Source organism: Lygodium microphyllum, chromosome 29 (genome assembly GCF_053477565.2).
Source record: "Lygodium microphyllum isolate KBCC chromosome 29, Lygodium_microphyllum_v1.1.10, whole genome shotgun sequence".
In the NCBI taxonomy this organism is placed as follows: Eukaryota; Viridiplantae; Streptophyta; class Polypodiopsida; order Schizaeales; family Lygodiaceae; genus Lygodium; species Lygodium microphyllum.
Genome location: NC_141163.1, coordinates 90,259,435 through 90,278,644, shown reverse-complemented (window position 1 = coordinate 90,278,644; position 19,210 = coordinate 90,259,435).

Sequence of the window (19,210 nt, the reverse complement as noted above, 5' to 3'; positions counted from 1 at the left end):
TATGGTTTTGGGTCATGGATCTTCAGGAATCGTAAGTCATCGGAAGATTAGGTTATCTTTTCCTTTGGAACCCATTCTTCTCATAGCGCCCCAATACCTTGATCCCGTCGGCGGGGATTACACGGGTCCCTTCCTCATATACATATGAGTTCAGCTGAACCCTCCGACCTTGAATATGTAAAGTTGAGTTTACGTGAGCCTCCACAAAAATGAACAGCTTCACAATCTTCAGGTCCTCCAACCACTTGATCCTCTTTAGGTTGGTTCAACGGTATGCAAATCGGTGTGCAACTATGTACTAGATTCCTGAGTCACCCGTCCATCTTCGTTCCATGTACAAAGGCGATGGATTATAAATATGATCTAGGATGTTCATCATCTCAACCCTTTGTTGATAATCCGAGGAATGCATCGCGGTCATAAACATGACTCGAAACACTAAGAACCTGTTCCATGCTTCATAATTTTGCAAGACAGCATCGAAAGTAAGGAAATGTTCTTAACAGCAACATTTGCTTTACTTATTCTTATTAAGGAAAAAAACAAATCCTTCGTTGGTTCACTCGTATACCAATTGTAACGTGTCCACATGTTCCCTTCGGGACATGTCTTAGCAGTCCATTGAAAAGGAGGTTTAGAAAGCTCCGCCCGGCACTCCCATGGAATGTTACGGGGTTTGCGATCTAGGAATTTTCACGTTTTCCATGTAGCGGAAGTATTCTGGCCGTTCCCACTTAGGACCGACCTGAATCAAGGTTTTTCCTAATGGTCATTTTCTAAACAGCAACTAGGGTCGAACCCCGAGTGAACTACTTTACACAGAATCGCCAAGGCCAAAGTGGATTCACACTGCACTTGGTTCAAGGATCAGAATGGGAAACGAGAGGGATGCAAAGCTTGACCTCTCTGCCATAAGGCATAGTCCCATTCCATTTCCCTAAAACAGCGTAAACCGGGATTATTATAACCTAGACTCTAGGTCAGCGCCCTTGCTATTCATTTTCCTTGAAACCATCTCCTTGCTGTCCATTATGAATGAGAAAAGTTGCCGACCAACCCGGACCACCCATCCATAGGACGGGACCCATGGCCACATCCACTGCACTTTCCTTAGGTTGTTTTAGTTGTCTAATTACATATCACATTTAGTTGGACATGCATCAAGTAGCTTCCTTAATAAACCCGTTAGGCCGCTGGTTCCTTCATGTAATCTTAGCACTTAACATAGAAAAGCAGTCTCAAACAAGTTCCTTTTCAACAAGTTATCATATTTATCTTTGGAATACATTTATAAAGTCCAGTCTGTAGGCTTATCCGAAATGTCCGAAGGCTATCCAGCAATCCAAAGGGATTCCTAATCCAAGATTCCGCCCATAGACTAGTATGCGGGCCTCAAGATCCAATCTCAAGTCACGTTGGCCTCTTCTGCAGGGCCCGAAAGGCGAGGGATTTACAGCCAGAGTCCCCCTGGCACCCAAGTGTCCTCCTGCTCCAAGTAGCACTCAATGGAGAGACCTCACGCGACGAGTTCGGTCCACCTTCCCAACGCGGCTAACAACCCCCTTGGTTAGGGTCAGGCAAACAGTCGGGGGTAACTGAGGCTGCCTCTCCCTTCAGGCCTTCAACTTGAAGTATTAGATATCTTTTCATCCTTTAGTTCATTGAGCAAACAAAGCAAACAATGCTCTTTAAACTGTTACAAGCATAATCATTTCTAGTGGTCGTTATTTGGCCAACTGCTAAGGAGTGAATCCTTCTCTCCGAATGCATCCAGCATTTGATCTGGGATCAATTGCGACTTGGCAAGATCCCCAGGGGTTTGTTTGTTAACCCCTATGTCCTTGGGTTAGGGCCGTACCCTATTAACCCAACTTAACAATACCTTAAGTTCTATTAGCAGTAAATATGTTACTCCAAATAATTGATTGGTCCTTTGCTTCCAAGCAAATATCTAATCCCCTTATCTTGGTTACTTTTCCCAAGAAAGGTGCTATATCAGGACGACTACTCATCCTCTTGCAAGATAAACTTGCGCAAGAATCTTCCAATTTCATTCCGAGGAATTGGCCATTCTCTTGTGATCAAACCACAAGATCATGCGACGTTGCAACTTGTTGCACAAGTGTCACATCTAATCCATGGGATTATTTTACCCACATCGAACGGCGTCTTCTAATCACGGAATCATGATTAGATAGGAACAGGGTTTAGGGTGTCTTTATATCCAATCCATTTCCGATTGAACTAGGCCGACATCGTCAGTCCTAGGGTTCCAACTCAATCCAAGTTTCATCATTTTAACGAGTGATCCTTAGGGTAGAAACCCTAGATCATTTCTTGCAAGTATGTCCTATTGTCCCTATATTATGTGAATGTGGGCAAGACTTTAGGGTATGAGAGTTTTGACTTGGCAATAAGTACGACTAGGTCAAGTCCTTGACGTGCTAAACCCTATTTAGCACTTGGAGTATGTTGCATTGACTTAACCATCCCAAGAGAATTCTTTGTAGTTTAGGTATTTTGGGTAATGCAGATCACTTGTCTTATGACAAGGACAAAACATTCCTCGGATGTTGTCTTGATCAAATAGGGAAAATACTAGTTTCATTATGTTACAATTCACGTAAGCATGTGATTCATTTCCTCTAGATTCGCAATCCCTAACTTTTCTTGTTAAGACCAAGCACATGTTAAAATTTGCATAACTTCCATTGATCCTACTAGAACATGCATTCACGATTCATGCCACTAAGCTTTTTAAGGTTTTATGTTAAACAAACCATGCAGCCTTTCCCTAACTTCATTTCTGAATAAAATATTCGTACGCTAATTGAGCATTATGCAACATTTTCTAACTACTACGTAGTTGAATGAGATTTATGCCAATTGACTAGAGTTAACCTACTTCATGCAACCCTAGAATCATTTCCATGCCTTGCAAATTCCTACGGTTGTTAGCAACCTTATTTAATGAATCATTGCAAAGAAAGAGATGTCTAATAATGCGACATACGATTTAATCTGCCCATGCATAATCGAAGTGTACTACAATAATTTTGACTTTGTAATGATGGTCATTAGTTGATCTAGATTCGTTACTTTGCAATGCATAAAAATAACTTGCTAAGAATGCAAAGACATCTTATGTTCTTTTTTTTGTTCCTTTCATTGAAAAATACAAATGACCAATCTTCAATTGTGAGTTACTTCCTTTAAAATAGCCAATGTATTTCACTTGCAAAAGTGCATCTTACTTCCGTGAATTAACCATGCATAATTGCAATATTTCAACGTAAACCAAAAATAGGAAGAAAACCTCGACTTGTGGATTTGGTGAAATGTCCACATGAATGTTAGGATGTGATCCTCTTGCGGTTGCGCCTTGTGCCTTTTTAGGGGCCATTGTGAATTCGTCCTTTTTGCCTTGGCTAGAGTCTTATGATCTTGGCCCGTCTCCCTCGTACTACACGCAATTCCCTTTGAGGTACGGCTTTCTTGACCGAAGTATCGACTGGTGGAATTGGGTTTTGGAAGGCCTTAGGGTTCGAAGCTTGGGCCTTCTTTCTTTTAAAGTCCCGGGAGTTTAAGAAAATCCTCTCCAGTGGCCTTATGGGGGAAATCGAGTGGGAAGGGCTTTGTAGCTCCCTCTCCTTCAAAGCCCCCGGAAAGGCATATTAGGGAACTAATGGGAAGACCTTATAGGCTTCCACTTCAAAGCTTAAGAGAGAAAAAAGATTTGGGCTCTAGGAGGGTTCAAAAGGGAAGGGCCTTTAAAATCCCGATTACAACGGACTTTATAGGGTCTCCACGGGTAGGGGGCTTTAAAACCAACTAATATGGACTTGTGGGAGTTGCAATGGGAAGGGGTTTTAAAAGAAACGGGGCAGGAGGGGGGGGTAAAAAGGCTTTATGAAAATCCACGGAAAGGGGCTTTAAAAACCCAGGACAACGTGGGCTTTATAGGGACTTGGGTGGAGAGTCCACAAGAAGGGGGCTTTAAGAAGCCCCCTTAGAAGCTTCTAACAAGCTTCTTGGAAGCTTCTGGGAGTGTGTACAGTCTACGTGGAAGAGGGGAGATGATAGTTATGTGGAGGGGGAAAAGGATAATGCCCACGTGGGCAAACGATGAGGATCTTGATGGCGCAAGGAGGTGGAATGGCAGCAGCAGATCGGTGTGTCACTAGTGTCTTGGAGGTTGGATGGCCGCTCTAGCGATGGCAACGACAGTGTTCAACTCGGCTCGCGGCAGCATTTCGTCACTCTCCCCTCCTTCTTCTACAGAGGTTACAGCATCATGGCGAACCTTCACTCCACCTCTGCCTTTCACCCCCTTAGAGAGTGTATATATAGGAAGGGGGGGGAGAGGGCTCCCTCCCACGTGGTGCCTCGCATGGCTATCCTCCCCTCCACCTCTCAAGTTCCCATTTTAGCCCATCCTCTTCTCTCAGCCACACTTCGGCTGGGGGAAGATAAGTAAAAAAAAATTGCAATAAACCTATTATTATCCTCTTGACCTCCTCCCAAGAGGATGTTCACCTGCGGTTATGTGGGTTTTTTAAACCTCGGTCCCGTTTTGCCAGTGGAGAGACATGATACCTCGCCTACAGCTTAAAGATTGCACCGTCAGTAACTCCAATGCCGAAATTGACCTTTGCTTTAGTTTCACGCGGGCTAGTAATATTTTTCAACAGAAATATTACATATTGTGTGCATGTAAAGTGAAACTAAATATGTATATACAAAGAAGACCAAGAGGTCTGAGGTGTATGTGCATATGTGAAGTGTATGGTGCCTACAAGGAGTATGTACAATGGCACTACAATGTTATAGTAGATTAATTCCCAAAGATTAAAGTTGAGACAACTCTAGGTTTTGAGCATACCAGAATGAAGCATGCTTCAATTGAGTCCTTTGGTGAATATATCTGCAATCATCTGATCACTTGGATAATGTTCAATCATGATCATGCATTTCTTTACTTTGTATTGAACATAATGATAATGCATTGCAATATGTTTAGACTTGTTATGTTGAGCATAGTCTTTAGCAAGACTAATAGCACTTTGGTTATCACATTGAAGTGGTGTGCTAGAGAGAGGAGGATGGCCAATATTTAATAGAACTTGTCGAAGCCATACTAACTCTCGAGCCACTAATGCACCTACATATTATCTTGATATTTTTGGGGGCTGAAGTATTCTTAACAATAGTATTTGTGCAAAATCATCTTCCTACAAGTACTCCTTCTAGTAAAATACCAATTACTACTTGGGCATGTGAAACTACTTTTGTTTCATATTTTTTAACTTTTGGATGTATTTCTTATATTCATGTATCCAAAGAGACTCGAAAAAAACTTGATCCTTCCGGTTTGAAAGTTATCTTCATTGGATATTCAAGGAATACAAGTTTTATGATCCATCTTCCAAGAAGGTAATCAAGACATGACGCTATTTTCAATGAGCAACTTATGGCCATCACATGGTCTCAAGAGCATGATGGTCAGGACATGGTTACTAAAGGACGTTAATGATACAAAGTCATTACTAACTTCTTTTCCTTTTCTATATGATGATGAACCTCCTTCATGGGATAATATTGACTCTTCAAATCAAGATTCACAACCTACACCTATTATTGCTAATGATGACCTTTGCATTGATCTTTATGTTGATATTCCAATTGATAATTAGCATGGCAATTGTCATGCTTATGATGCTGATATTCTTGAGAATGCTCTCAATATTTGTGAAGACCTTGTCTCTTATAGTGATGCTATGTCATCCCCACAAAAGGAACAATGGCAAGAGGCCATGGAAGCTGAGTATGAATCTCTTCTCTTTAAAGGTATATGGGTTCTAACTGAGTTACCACTAGGATGTACTACTATTAAATGCAAGTGGGTTTATATGACTAAAAAAAAAGCAGATGGAACATTTGACAAATTCAAATCAAGGCTAGTTGCCAAAGGTTTCACACAAATTGCAAGAGTTGATTATCATGAAACTTTCTCACCTGTTGTTTGTATTACCAATATTCTAGTCTTTTTAGTTTTTGCTATTGAGTTTGATTTGGATGTTCACCAAATGGATGTGAGAATTTCTTTTCTTAATGGTGATTTAAAGGAAGAGACATACATGGAGCAACCAGAGGGACTTGTAGTCAAACATAAGGAAAATCGTGCTTGTAGACTTCATTAGGCATTCTATGGTCTCAAAAAATCTTCACGAGATTTGTATAAAAAGATTGATCTCTTCCTTGCAAAACAAAGTTTATCTCTTGATCTTTAGATCATGACTTATATGTCAAGCGCTACAGTGATAGTTTTGTTATTCTTGCCCTATATGTGGATGATACCATTTTTTTTTCTAACAATGTCAACTTCCTTCAACAAGTAAATAAGACTTTATCTTCTAGGTTTAACATAGTCGATCCTGGAGACATACACTCATGCACTACAAGGATACATGCGCATAGCGATGACAGTTTTTGACCCAGATTAGTGGCATCGCTATTTCCATCACAAATATGACGCAAATAGTGATGGTACTCAGGCGAAAAAACATGGGCCGAAACCCGAGCGCATCATTTTGTGTGAAGGAACGAAAGAGAGAGCGAAAGGGAGAGCAAAAGGGAGAGCGAATTCCATCTTGCATTTGAGAGGGAGAGGGAGAGAAAGAAATAAAGAGTGTAATATTCCAGCATATGAATCTCCTCTTAAGTTAAATAATAGCAATTTTTTAAAAAATTATCCCCTCCCTTCCCCAGCCGACGGTCGTGCTGGAGGAGAGGGAGGGGAGGCACGATGAATATGCACCGTGCTGGAGCATGGCAGGCTTGATGCCCATGCATCAGGCCGCGTGGAGGGAGGGAGGTACCTCTCCCTCTACCTATAAAAACCATGGCCATTTCAAGGAGAAGGGAGGGGCTGAACAAGAGATAGGACAGTGAATCGCTGCTAGAGAGGAAGGAGAGAGAGGCTGACATCATTGCATGCAAACGTCATGAGGGAGGAGCTGTCGTCGATTGAAGAGGCTACCGCCTGTGGACCAAGCCGATGCTGCCATTCGTTAGTAGCCTTGATACGCCACCGCTTCTTAATTAGCCGCTGTCCTTAGTTCTGCCACGTGCTAGGCGACCCCCCCCTTAGAAGCTTCTAAGCTTCTTAGAAGCTTCTAAGGGGGGGGTCCTTTAAGGCCCCTTTCATATGGCAAGTCCCTCTTGGGGACTTTCATAAGCCCCTCCCCAAGCGGTCTTTATAACCCCCCCAGGATTTAAGCACCCTTTCCCCTTGCATCCCCTATAAAGTCCACCTTAGCCCGGGTTTTCAAGCCCCCTTCCCGTGGATTCCCCACCCAAGCAAATTTTACCCCCGGTTTTCATTTAAATCCCCTTTCCCCTTGCATTCCCCCAAAAGCCATTTTTCCCCGGTTGTAAAGTCCTACCCATGGAGACCCTATTAAGTCCATTGTAACCCGGGATTTAAAGCCTAAAGATAACTTTTCTTCCCTCCGAGCTTCGAGGAGGAAGCCTATAAGGCTCCCCCCATTAGATCCTCAAATAAGGCCATCATGGCTTTGAAGAAGAGAGGTTTCCCTAAGTCCCTTTCCACTCGAATTCCCCCATAAACCCATCTCTAAAATTTCCCCTTACAATCCCTCTCTATAAAGATCTTTATCCCTGGAACTTCTATGAAAAGAAGGAGAAGTTCATAAGTTCTCATTTCCACAAAGCCCATAAAACCATTCCTAGCCAGAATTTCAAGGAGAAGAATCTCTCAAGCCTCCGTTTTCGCAAGGCTTTTGCAAGAACCCTCTCACAAATTCCTCTTTTCTGAAAGAAACAAGGCCCAAGCTTCGAACCCTAAGGCCTTCCAAAGCCCAATTCTGCAAGTCGGTACATTGGTCAAGGAAGCCGTACCTCAAAGGGAATTGCTCGTATGAGGGAGATGGGCCAAGATCATAAGATTGCGGCCAAAGCAAGAAGGTCGAATTCATGATGGCCCCTAAAAAGGAACAAGGCACAACCACAGGAGGATCATCTCCTAACATTCATGTGGACATTTCATTAAACCCACAAGTCTAGGTTTTCTTCCTATTTCTTGATTTACGTTGAAGTATTACAATCACGCATGGTTAATTCATGGAATTAGGATGCACTTATGCTTGTCAAATCCACCTAGTTTGATGAGAAAGAATTACATTGGCTATTTCAAAAAGAAATAACTCACGATTGAAGATTGGTCATTTGTAATTTTCCAATGAAATGGACGAAATATGTCCATGCATTTTAAGCAAGTTGCTTTTGTATATTACAAAGTAACGAATTTAGAATAACTAAGGACTATCATTACAAAGTCGAGATTATTGTTGTACACCTTCGATTGGGCATGGAGAGATTAAAACATTGCATGTCACATTATTAGACAAATCTTTCTTCGTAATGATTCATTAAGAAAGTTGCTAACAATTGTAGGAAATTGCAAGGCATGGAAATGATTCTAGGTTGCATAAAGTAGGATTAACTCTAGTCAATTGGCATAAATCTCATTCAACTATGTAGTGGTTAGGAAAGATTGCGTAATTCTCAATCAATGTACAAATATTTCATTCAGAAATGAAGTTAGGAAAAGGTTGCATGGTTTGTTTAACATAAGACCTTAAAAGCTTAGAAGCATGAGTTGTGAATGCATATCCTAGTAGGATCAATGGAAGTTATGCAAATTTTAACATGTGCTTGGTCTTAATAAGAAAAGTTAGGGATTACGAGTCTAGAGGATATGAATCGCATGCTTACATGAATTATGATGTAATACTACTAGTTTTCCTCTCTTTGATCAAGAAAATATCTTTAGGAATAGTTCGTCATTATCATAAGACAAGTAAATTGGATTACCCAAGACACCTAAACCACAAAGGATTCGCTTAGAAATGGTTAAATCGATACAATATACTCCAAGTGCTAACTAGGGTTTAGCACGTTAAGGACTTGACCTAATCGCACTTATTGCCAAGTCGAAACTCTCATACCCTAAAAGTCCTGCCCACATTCACGGAATGTAGGGACAATAAGACATACCTGCAAGAAACGATCTAGGGTTTCTATCCTAAGGATCGCTGGTTAAAAAGATGAAACTCGGATTGAGTTGGGACCCTAGGACCGACGATGTCGGCCTAGTGCAATCGGGAATGGATTGGATATAAAGACACCCTAAACCCTGTTTTCTATCTAATCAAGATTCCGTGATTAGAAGACGTCATGTGATGGGTGAAATAGTCCCATGAATTAGATGCAAAACTTGTGCAACAAGTTACAACGTCGCATGACCTTGTGCTTTGATCACAAGGGAACGAACAATTCCTCGGAATGAGATTGGTAGATTCTTACGCAAGTCTATCTTGCAAGAGGAGAAATAATCGTCGTGATATAGTACCTTTCTTGGGTAAAGTAACCAAGATATGAGGATTAGGTATTTGCTTGGAAGCAAAAGACCAATCAATCAATTGGAATAACATATTTACTGCTAATAGAACTTAAGGTATTGGTTAAGTTGAGTACAGCCGTAGCCCAAGGATATAGGGTTAACAAACAAACCCTTGGGGATCTTGCCAAGTCGCAATTGATCCTGGATCGAATGCTGGATGCATTCGGAGAGAAGGATTCACTCCTTAACAGTTGGCCAAATAAACGACCACTGGAATTGATTGTGCTTGTAGCAGTTTAGAAAGCACTGTTTGCATTGTTTGCTCAAAGAACTAAAGGATGAAAAGATATCTAATGCTTCAGGTTGAAGGCCTGAAGGGAGAGGCAGCTTCAGTTACCCCCGACTGCCTGGCTGACCCTAACCAAGGGGGTTGTTGACCGCGCCGCGAACGTGGACCAAACCCGCCGCGAGAGGTCTTTCCGTTGAGCTCTACTTGGAGCAGGAGGACGCTTGGGTGCCAGGGGGGCTCTGGCCGTAAATCCCTCGCCTTCCGGGACCTGCACAAGAGGCTAACGTGACTCGGGATTGGATCTCGAGGCCCGCATACTAGTTTACGGGCGAAAGCTTGGAATAGTGATCCCTGAGGATCACTGGGTAGCCTTCGGGCGGATTATGGACAAGCCTACGGGCGGAAATCCTTGTATTTCAAAGATAAAATGATGAAATGATAATAAAGAATTTGTTTGATATTGTTTTTCTATGTCACATGATAAGATTACGTGAAGGAACCAGTGCTTAATAGGATTAATTAAAGAAGCTGAGTGTTATATGTCAAATTAATGTGTTAGATAATTACATAACTAAAACAAACCGAGGAAAGTGCGGAGGATGGACCATCCTACGGTTGGGTGGTCCCGGTTAGCCAGGAACTTTTCTCAAAAATCTCGAAGAACAGTGGGATGATCATCATCATCAAAACGAATAACGAGAGCGATGACTTAGAGTTACGTCTTACTCGATTTACGCTGTTTTAGGGGAATGGAATGGGACTATGCCTTATGGCAAAGAGGTTGAGCCTTGCATCCCTCTCGTTTCCCATTCTCCTTGAGCCAAGTGCAGCGTGAATTTGCTTCAGACCTGGCGTTTTTGCGTAAAGTAGTTCGCGCGGGTCTGATGCTAGTTGCTGTTAGCTAATGACCAATCAGGAAAACCCTAATTCCGGTCGAGATCCTAAGTGGGAACGGCCAGGATACTTCCGGTACGTGGTAGACGCAGGAAGACCTAGATCGCAAAACCCGTAACATTCCATGGGAGTGCCGGGCGGAGGTTTCTAGACATCCTTTTCGATGGACTGCTAAGACGTGTCTTGGATGATACTAGTGGACACGTTACAGTTGGTATCAGAGTGAACCAACAAAAGACTTGTTTTTAAGAAATTTTAATAAGAAGAAGTAAAGCAAATGTTACTGTCCCAAACATTTCCTTACTTTCAATGCTGTCTTGCAGAATTATGAAGCATGGAACGGGTTGTTAGTGTTCCGAGTCATGTTTATGACCACGATACATTCCACAGATTATCGACAAAGGGTTGAGATGATGAACATCCTAGACCGCATTTATAATCCATCGCCTGTGTACGTGGAACGGAGATGGATGGGTATTTCAGGGATGTATTACATAGCTGGCCATTGACCTGCGTACCTTCAAATTAACTTGAAGAGAATCAAGTGGATGGAGGATTTGAACATCATGAAGCTATTCGTCTTTGTTGAGGCTCACGCAAACGCGACCCTACAGGTCGGAGGTCGAAGGGTTAACCAGAATAAGTATGTGTATGGGGAAGTGATTCGAAGAATCCCTGCCGATCGAATCAAGGTTTTGGGACGTCATGAGAAGAATGGATATCAAAGGAAAAGATACCCTAATGAAGTATCGATTCCTGAAAATCGATGACCCCAATCCATACTATTACTCAGTTCGTGTAGGCTGAATGGAACAACATCTTATTCTCCTTGAATTAATGTATCAACTTGTTGCATCGCCCCAAGAAATAATTGTACCTCGAAAGGGCTATGCTGATATGAATGGAATAAAACTTTTTGTTAAATCAACGACTGTCTTGACTATGAATATTGATAAAGAAGTAAAGTGATTTGGTCACTTGGCTAAAGGAATACGCGGACGTAGTTCCTAAAGAGTTAACAGAACTCCCGCTTCAAAGAGAAGTAGATCATGAGATCAAGCTAGTAATAGGAGTTGCGCCAATTGAGAAGAGACCCTATAGAATGTCTATACCAGAAGCAATTGAGCTGAAGGAACAACTCAAGAAACTGCTAGATCAGGGCTACATCCATCCTAGCAGTTCACCATGGGAAGCACCAGTACTGTTCTAGAAAAAGAAAGATGAAACACTTCGACTATGTATTGATTACAGAGGGTTGAATCAATCAACAGTCAAGAATAAATATCATATTCCTAGAATAGATGAGCTTCTTGATAGTCTTCAGGGTGCCAAGATCTTCTCCAAGATTATCTTAGGTCTGGTTACTATCAGATAAGAATCAAGGAAGAAGATATCCCAAAGACGACCTTCAACACTAGATATGGACACTTTGAGTTCTAGTTATGTCATTCGGGCTTATGAATGCGCCTGCCACCTTCAATAGGTTAATGCAGGATATCTTTAGACCATATCTTGATAACTTCGTGCTCGTCTTCTTCGATGACACTTTAGTCTATTCTAAACAGGAAGAAGATCATAAACCTCAACTTCGGATTGTCCTTGAGACAATGAGGTCTCATAAGTTGCATGCAAAAATGAAGAAGTGTGCATTCTTCAAGCGTCAGATTGAATATCTGGGATTCATAGTATCATCAGAAGGAATATCAGTAGACCCAGCCAAGGTCAGAGATGTGCTTGAATGGCCAATACAAGTTTTCGTCAAAGAGATACGTAGCTTTCTTGGATTGATAGGATGGTATAGGGTCTTCATCAAAAACTATGCTTTGATTGCAGCACCTCTTACAGACTTACTAAAGAAGCAAACTTCCATTACATCGTCAACTTCCGAACAAAATAGCTTCGACAAATTGAAGCAAAGTTTGGTATCAGCACCTATTCTAAAACTTCCTGACCTCAATAAGAAGTTCGAGGTAGTAACTGATGCTAGCATTCTGGCCTTGGGGTGTGTACTTATGCAGGAAGGTCATCCAGTAGCATACTCCTCAAGGAAATTGAAGAGTCATGAAAAAAATTATGCCACGCATGATTTGGAATTACTAGCTGTCATCCATGCTCTAAAGCTTTGGAGACACTATCTGTTGGGTAACAAGTTTACTCTAGTAACCGATCATAAGAGTCTCAAATGGATTTTTACCCAGAACGAGCTCAACATGAGGCAACGTCGGTAGATTGAAGTATTGGAGAAATATGATTTTGAAATCAAGTACCGACCAGGGAAGGAGAATGTAGTTGCCGATGCACTCAGTCTGCAAGGCATTTCTAAATTCCCTAATCTTGGAAAATCCATCAACGGCCAGATCTCTGGCTACAAAAGTATCTATGCCAAACAACCCTATACTTGAACTAGCTAAAGAGGAAGCATGCCATTTGGCCTACCAAGCAATGATAAAGGAAATATCTACCAAGAAGCAGAATCAAAAGTGGCAAGCTAAGTATCAGGAATTTTCCATTGATAATGGACTTGTCTACTACAGAACAAGGATGTGTATACCAGCAAGCCGGTCACTTAAGTAGAAGATATTATGGGAAGCTCATGATTCTCCTTTCGCAGGACATCCTAGCTCTGCTAAAACTTTTAATGCAGTTAGGAAGAGCTACCATTGGGAGAGGCTTAAAGGTGACGTTCTCAAGTATGTCACTGAATATGAGTGTTTGTCTTGCCAACTTATCAAAGCCGAACATGTCATGATGCTAGGGAAACTACAACCGCTTGACATTCCCCAAATGAAATGGGAATTCATTAGTATGGATTTTGTTGTAGGCCTACCCCAAGTCCAGGGAGGATACAACTCCATCACGGTTGTGGTTGACATGCTTACTAAGGTTGCACACCTTATTCCAGTAAAGACAAACTATAAAGCCTTCGACATTGCAAGATTGTTTATCAAGGAGATATTCAAGCTACATGGGTTACCTAGAAGAATCATTAGTGATCGAGATTCTCTCTTCACATCACACTTCTGGAGAGCTATCTTTGAAGCTATTGGGACTCAACTCTGTTTTAGCACCGCCTACCATCCCCAAACGGATGGCCAAACAAAGCGAGTAAATCAAGTCATCGAGGATATGCTTAGGGCATACTGCTGTCGAGAGCCGAAGAGGTGGATTCAATTCTTGCCTTTGGTTGAATTTGCCTACACTACTTCTTACTAGCAGAGCATTCAGATGACTCCTTTCCAGGCATTGTATGGTCATGATTGTCGAGGTCCCCTAAACTTTTCTGATCCAACCCTAAGACTTGAAGCGTCAAGACAGATGTTGGAAGACATGGATGATCAAATAAAGTCAATAAGACAAGACATACAAGTGGCCAATGATAGACAAAAGGCATACGCAGATTTGAAACGTTAAGAAAGAGTCTTCGAAGAAGGAGACATGGTCTTCATTCGTGTACGCCCTAAAAAGAGTTCCCTATCCTTAGGAGATTGCAAGAAGCTAAGTCCAAGGTATTCTGGACCATACAAGATGCTTAAGTGCCTAGGACCTAATGCTTATAGACTGCAACTCCTTGAAAACCTAAAGGTTCATAATGTATTCCATATCAGCCTATTGAAGAAGTATGTACCTAACCCTAACCATGTACTTGATGACCAACAAGTTGCAATGTCTAGTCAAGGAGTCCTTGAGCTACGGCCTGATGGGATCTTAGATGCTAGGGGAAAAACAACTGAGATCCAGAACCTTGAGAGAATGCCTTGTCCAGTAGAAAGACTATCCTGAGGAGGATGCCACTTGGATAGATGAAAGCACTCTCAACCATCAATATCCCAGTTTATCTCGAGATGAGGACATCTCGATTCCTCCAAGGGGGAGAGAATGTAATATTCCCGCATATGAATCTCCTCTTAAGTTAGATAATAGCAAATTTTTTTAAAATTATCCCCTCCCTTTCCCAGCCGACGGTCGTGCTGGAGGAGAGGAGGGGAGGCATGATGATTGTGCACCGTGCTGGAGCATGGAAGGCTTGATGCTCATGCATCAGGCCGCGTGGAGGGAGGGAGGTACCTCTCCCTCTACCTATAAAAACCATGGCCATTTCAAGGAGAAGGGAGGGGCTGAACGAGAGATAGGACAGCGAATCGCTGCTGTAGAGGAAGGAGAGAGAGGCTGACATCATTGCGTGCAAACGTCATGAGGGAGGAGTTGCCGCCGATTGAAGAGGCTGCCGCCTGTGGACCAAGCCGACGCTGCCATTCGTCAACAGCCTTGATACGCCACCACTGCTTAATTATCCGCCATCCTTAGTTCTGCCACGTGCTAGGCTACAAGCCTTAGAAGCTTCTAAGCTTCTTAGAAGCTTCTAAGGGGGGGGGTCCTTTAAGGCCCCTTTCATATGGCAAGTCCCTCTTGGGGACTTTCATAAACCCCTTCCCAAGCGGTCTTTATAACCCCCCCGAGATTTAAGCACCCTTTCCCCTTGCATCCCCTATAAAGTCCCTGGGTTTTCAAGACCCCTTCTCGTGGATTCCCACCTAAGAAAATTTTAAACCTGGTTTTCATTTAAATCCCCTTTCCCCTTGCATTCCCCCAAAAGCCATTTTTCCCCGGTTGTAAAGTCCTACCCGTGGAGACCCTATTAAGTCCATTGTAACCTGGGATTTAAAGCCCTTTTCCATTGCATCCACGTCATAAGCCCAATCTCCTTGCCGGGTTTAAGGGCTTTCTCATTGAACCCTCCTAAAGATAACTTTTCTTCCCTCGGAGCTTCGAGGAGGAAGCCTATAAGGCTCCCCCCATTAGATCCTCAAATAAGGCCATCATGGCTTTGAAGAAGAGGAGTTTCCCTAAGTCCCTTTCCACTCGAATTCCCCCATAAACCCATCTCTAAAATTTCCCCTCACAATCCCTCTCTATAAAGATCTTTATCCCTGGAACTTCTATGAAAAGAAGGAGAAGTTCATAAGTTCCCATTTCCACAAAGCCCATAAAACCATTCCTAGCCAAAATTTCAAGGAGAAGAATCTCTCAAGCCTCCATTTTCGCAAGGCTTTTGCAAGAACCCTCTCACAAATTCCTCTTCTCTGAAAGAAAGAAGGCCCAAGCTTCGAACCCTAAGGCCTTCCAAAGCCCAAATCCGCAAGTCGGTACATCGGTCAAGGAAGCCGTACCTCAAAGGGAATTGCTCGTACGAGGGAGACGGGCCAAGATTATAAGACTGTGGCCAAGGCAAGAAGGTCAAATTCATGATGGCCCCTAAAAAGGAACAAGGCACAACCACAGGAGGATCATCTCCTAACATTCATGTGGACATTTCATTAAACCCACAAGTCCAGGTTTTCTTCCTATTTCTTGATTTACATTGAAGTATTACAATCACGCATGGTTAATTCATGGAATTAGGATGCACTTACGCTTGTCAAATCCACCTAGTTTGATGAGAAAGAATTACATTGGCTATTTCAAAAAGAAATAACTCGCGATTGAAGATTGGTCATTTGTAATTTTCCAACAAAATGAACGAAATATGTCCATGCATTTTTAGCTAGTTGCTTTTGTATATTACAAAGTAACGAATTTAGAATAACTAATGACTATCATTACAAAGTCGAGATGATTGTTGTACACCTTCGATTGGGCATGGAAAGATTAAAACATTGCATGTCACATTATTAGACAAATCTTTCTTCGTAATGATTCATTAAGAAAGTTGCTCACAATTGTAGGAAATTGCAAGGCATGGAAATGATTCTAGGTTGCATAAAGTAGGATTAACTCTAGTCAATTGGCATAAATCTCATTCAACTACGTAGTGGTTAGGAAAGATTCCGTAATTCTCAATCAACGTACAAATATTTCATTCAGAAATGAAGTTAGGAAAAGGTTGCATGGTTTGTTTAACATAAGACCTTAAAAGCTTAGAAGCATGAGTTGTGAATGCATATCCTAGTAGGATCAATGGAAGTTATGCGAATTTTAACATGTGCTTGGTCTTAATAAGAAAAGTTAGGGATTACGAGTCTAGAGGATATGAATCACATGCTTACATGAATTATGATGTAATACTACTAGTTTTCCCCTCTTTGATCAAGACAATATCTTTAGGAATAGTTCATCATTATCATAAGACAAGTAAATTGGATTACCCAAGACACCTAAACCACAAAGGATTCGCTTAGAAATGGTTAAATCGATACAATATACTCCAAGTGCTAACTAGGGTTTAGCACGTTAAGGACTTGACCTAATCGCACTTATTGCCAAGTCGAAACTCTCATACCCTAAAAGTCCTGCCAACATTCACGGAATGTAGGGACAATAAGACATACATGCAAGAAAGGATCTAGGGTTTCTATCCTAAGGATCGCTGGTTAAAAAGATGAAACTCGGATTGAGTTGGAACCCTAGGACCGACGATGTCGGCCTAGTGCAATCGCGAATGGATTGGATATAAAGACACCCTAAACCGTGTTTCCTATCTAATCAAGATTCCGTGATTAGAAGACGTCATGCGATGGGTGAAATAGTCCCATGAATTAGATGCAAAACTTGTGCAACAAGTTACAACGTCGCATGACCTTGTGGTTTGATCACAAGGGAACAGCCAATTCCTCGGAATGAGATTGGCAAATTCTTACGCAAGTTTATCTTGCAAGAGGAGAAATAATCGTTGTGATATAGTACCTTTCTTGGGTAAAGTAACCAAGATACGAGGATTAGATATTTGCTTGGAAGCAAAAGACCAATCAATAAATTGGAATAACATATTTACTGCTAATAGAACTTAAGGTATTGGTTAAGTTGGGTACGGCCCTAGCCCAAGGATATAGGGTTAACAAACGAACCCTTGGGGATCTTGCCAAGTCGCAATTGATCCTGGATCGAATGCTGGATGCATTCGGAGAGAAGGATTCACTCCTTAACAGTTGGCCAAATAAACGACCACTGGAATTGATTGTGCTTGTAGCAGTTTAGAAAGCACTGTTTGCATTGTTTGCTCAAAGAACTAAAGGATGAAAAGATATCTAATGCTTTAGGTTGAAGGCCTGAAGGGAGAGGCAGCTTCAGTTACCCCCGACTGCCTAGATGACCCTAACCAAGGGGGTTGTTGACCGCGCCGGGAACGTGGACCGAACCCGCCGCGAGAGGTCTTTCCATTGAGCTCTACTTGGAGCAGGAGGATGCTTGGGTGCCAGGGGGGCTCTGGCCGTAAATCCCTCGCCTTCCGGGACCTGCACAAGAGGCTAATGTGACTCGGGATTGGATCTCGAGGCCCACATACTAGTTTACGGGCCGAAGCTTGGAATAGTGATCCCTGAGGATCACTGGGTAGCCTTCGGGCGGATTATGGACAAGCCTACGGGCGGAACTCCTTGTATTTCAAAGATAAAATGATGAAATCAGAATAAAGAATTTGTTTGATATTGTTTTTCTATGTCACGTGATAAGATTACGTGAAGGAACCAGTGCTTAATAGGATTAATTAAAGAAGTTGAGTGTTATATGTCAGATTAATGTGTTAGATAATTACATAACTAAAACAAACCGAGGAAAGTGCGGAGGATGGACCGTCCTACGGTTGGGTGGTCCCGGTTAGCCAGGAACTTTTCTCAAAAATCTCGAAGAACAGCGGGATGATTGGGTGGCCGCGAGGCCATGGGGTTGTTCAGCGCGTGAGATAGAGGTCCGGCTAGTGCATGAGCAAGTGCCGGCCCGTTTTTAGGTCCATCAGTGGTGCATCTGCCGGGAGCCGCTTAAAAGTGGCAGTCCTTGAATCCTGGTTGTTTAGGGACCAACTAGCAGTTTATGCCAAAGGATACTGGGATTGATCCGTTATTTATTGATAAGCATCGTCTAGCAGAAATCCAAAAGCAAGAAAGAGACGAAAGAGCTAGGCGATGTGCTGAAATTTTTAGGAGATATTCCCCTAAGCGTAGCGGTGCTGAACCCTTACGAGGGAGTGGATTTAGTGGTCTTGGGGCCACAAGCAGTAAGTTAGGAGAAGGTGGAAGCTCTAGTGCTCCCCTTCCTTCTATAAGCCAGTCCACGTCAAGTGCAGGAGGTGTAACCCCACTGTCCCTTATTCCTAGTGCAAATCCAATCCTCGTCATGGCGCAGCCTATTGCAATTCCAGCAGGAACGATGGATTTACCGGCTCTAGGTTACCCGCTACCCATTTTTAATGGGCTAGTTGAGGAAGATGCGGAACTCCACATTAGGGAGTTTCAAAAGCTGATGTTTAACTGTCCCATTCAAGAAGAAGGACATTTAATGATGTTCTTCAATATGACTCTCAAAGGAAGAGCCGCTATATGGTATCATGGTTTAGAAGCCGGAACCATATTGAACATTGATGCATTTTATGGAGCTTTTCGAAGGGAGTTTGCCCCCAAAAGGGGTGGGCAATATTGGTTGCGTGTACTCAACATGACCCACCAAGAACCACACGAGGATATTCGTGCTTATGCGAAGAAAATAAAAGAGGTTTTCCGTGAGTTGGACACCTCTATTCCTATCCCCGCAGCTGCCCAATTGCAATATTTCCTACATGGTTTGGACTTTAATATCCAATTACAGTTGAGTAGTGTCCCCTTGGGGGATATAGA